Below are 3,358 nucleotides of genomic sequence, written 5' to 3'. Positions count from 1 at the left end.
GCATTGTACCTGGTTGATTGACTAGAAGAACATAGCAATAGCCTTCCAAACCTAATTAAGGAATTAGAATAGAGTCATCCCTCAGTACATACGGGGGATTGGTTCCAGGACCCCCGGAAGATACCAAAATTTGAGGATGATCAAGTTCCTCATATAAAATGGGGTCGTATTTGCATATAACCAACACACATCCTCCTGTACACTTTAAAGCATCTCTAGATTACTTAAAATACCTAATACAATGTAAATGCTATGTAAATGGTTGTTATACTGTACTGTTTAGGGAAAAATGACAAGAAAAAATGTCTGTACATGTTCAGTCCTGAGGCAACCATCATAGGCCCAGCTACATAATATACTTCGGCAACAACGTAATATTTTTTTTCCTGAATATTTTCAATTTGCAGTGAGTTGCATCCCTGGATGTGGAACACAGGCTACAGAGAGCTGACTGTAATACCAGTGCAGTGGGCCTTGGACTCTTCGCTGAATCCCCCTGCTCTATGAGATAAGTGGTGGGACTAATGATTTCTCGAGGTCTCTCTCAGTCTTAAAATTCTATCATCCTGTGGTTCTATGAGATGAAGAAGAACCCATAATTCATGACCAGCCCGATCACGTGAGATAAATACACACTTAGTTCCCATGCCCTTGATTCTTCCATATAAGGGATAACAATATTATGGAATAACTGTGTTTCTGAGGTGGTGGGGGGAGGGAGAGGAGAGAGAGAGAGAGAAAGAGAGAGAGACAGAGACAGAGACAGACAGAGAGAGAGAGAAAGACAGAGACAGAGACAGAGACAGAGAAACAGAGAGAGAGAGAGAGAGAGAGAATGAATGATGATGGTGGTTGGACCATTTATTAAGTTCCACTTCACTAGGCAGTCTATAGTTTTAAAAGCAAATATGATCAAAACTGTGACAGAAATTGTGCCAGCCACAGAAATAACCATGCTTTTAGACTGTGATGCTAAGTTTGTGCGGTCTGGGAAGATAATTTGCATTCTAAGTGATGATTGCAGGGTACACACGCCCTGACCTTTTCCTTCTCGCCTCCGCCCCTTCTCCATGGGACTTTCTGTAACTGGGGTTATCAGAGTGTGTGGGGGTGACAGTGCAGTAGCCGCTAAATAGAAATGATGTGTCATGCCTTATAAATTAGGACAGAGCCATGGTGCGATTTCTTGAGAAGTGTCGGCAATTCCAAGAAATAGAAATATCTGGTTTTGTTTCCTATCCGTCCCTTTATCTTCCCTTCTTTTCTTTTTAGCTTTCCACATTCAGGAGGACCACTTTTGGGAACTGCTAAGCTCTGACAAAGCTGAGCTGTGCCTCTTTGGTTTTTCTAGCTACAGGGCTCCCCAGCCCGCCCTGGCTGGCTCTGCACAGCATGGAGAGGAGTAGACTTGGTCTCCCAGGCTCTCCTGTGTGCTCTCTTCACTTTTCCTATAGTTGGTACTCAGGGTATTCACTTGATTCTCTGTCCTCTCCATTTAACCCCCATTTTTTGACAAACAGTTGAGTTACTTCCTTAGATGATATTGCTGACCATGATCAACAGAGCCCTTCCGGGAGCATTGGAAAAAATTGATCTGAAAATGGAAGAAAGATTTGGAAACACAAAAGTACCTTGGGCCCCTGAAATGCCACCATATTGAATTTCTCTAAGTTGTAAGGGTCAGCCTGCCTTTCTGACATGTTTCCCCAGAAATCCCACCTCCAAGTTAAGAATTCTCGTGCTTCTTTGCTCTCCGAGGCTTGGAGCCTTGCATTCTTTTGTTTTAAATGGGTGATAATGGATCATCAGTGTTCTGAGGATGTGAACCCTGCTAAAAAACACTGGGGCTCAAATTCTGACTCAACCTCTCCCTAGCTGTGTGGCCTTTCAGTTACGTCACCTTTCCACACAGCTTCCTCAGGTGTACACTGGGGATAACAACAGTGCCTGCCCCACAGAATTGTTGGGATATTAAATGAGCTGTGCAGGATGCCTAACCTATAAATAAACGGGGCATTCCAGGCCTAGCAAAAGGCCCTGATGTCTGTCCTTTTGGCCTAGTGTTAGTTTAATCACCTCTAACAGCCCTTGTTGCAAGGTTTCAAACAGAGACTTGGCCTGGACAACAGCCCAGGGAGACAAGAATCGAAAAACAACACGCGTTTGGAGAAGGAGTGGGACATGTGGCCCTGTCTTGGAGGAGGTCTGCTTGCTTCCTGGAATGCCTCAGTGTCCTGGTGCCCAGGCATGGGGATAGCAGCCAGTCTCCCTCGACACTGGCATGAGTGTGCATGTACCTGCTAATCTTCATCTCTGCAGCCGAGGCCTCCTGCCTGGTTTGTCTGGAGAGAATTGTGTGAGGTCTGGGATCACAGAGCAGCCGAGAATCAGGGAGGTTGAATAACAGACTCAGAAACCTGATTAGTCAGCAATAGGGCTGGGTATCAAAGCCAAGACTGACACATGATCATTTTGCTACTACTCCGTCTTATCTTTAAATTTCCACAAGTCAACTTGGCTCTTTAAATATTTATTTAATTGAAAAAGAAAACTATATAAGACTTATATGAAGAAAATTTAAACACTACTGGTGGGCATAAAATAAGACAAATAAATGGAAAGGATTCTAGGATAAGTAGATTCTAATGATAGGAAGACTCAGGAACATAAAGCTGTCAAGCCTGCATAAGATGATCTATAATGCACTTAATGCAAATCCACCTTTCAAAAAAGCACAAATAGGATTTTATGAATTAAATATATTGATTCCGAATTTCATATGGAAAAGTAAATCAGCAAGAATAGTCAGAAAGTTTTAGAAAATTATAAATGAAGAAATTATTAGACTTCCCATGTTAAACATTAAAACATATTGAAAGCTACAGTAACCAAAACAGTATGGTATTGGTACAAAAATAGACAGAGAAAAGACTCAGAAAATAAAGTCCAGAAACAGAATCAAATATAGTCAGGATTTATTATATGATAAAAAACAACATTTCAGGTAAGTGTAGGAAGATCAATTATTACAATGAATGATGTTGGCTTCATTGGGGGGTAAAAGTTGGACCTCTGCTTCACACTATAGACCTAAATTTCAGATGGAATTATACCCATGTGAAAAACGAAACTCTCTGAGATGTCATACCTAAGAAGTTTTTGCCAGGCCTTACAAAAAGTAACAGAAGAAAAATATTGAAAAATTTTTTTCATAAGCAGAGTGAGAAAAAATGTCATGAGATCCAGAATCCATAAAAAAAAAGATTTCTCCTACATACGATTTTCCTCCTTCAGTCTGTGGAAGTATACTTGATATACAATAAACCTGCATACGTAAACTGTACAATTTGATAGTTTT

Source organism: Pteropus vampyrus, unplaced genomic scaffold (assembly GCF_000151845.1).
Source record: "Pteropus vampyrus isolate Shadow unplaced genomic scaffold, Pvam_2.0 Scaffold363, whole genome shotgun sequence".
Classification (NCBI taxonomy): domain Eukaryota; kingdom Metazoa; phylum Chordata; class Mammalia; order Chiroptera; family Pteropodidae; genus Pteropus; species Pteropus vampyrus.
Note: the sequence above shows the minus strand (reverse complement) of the source record.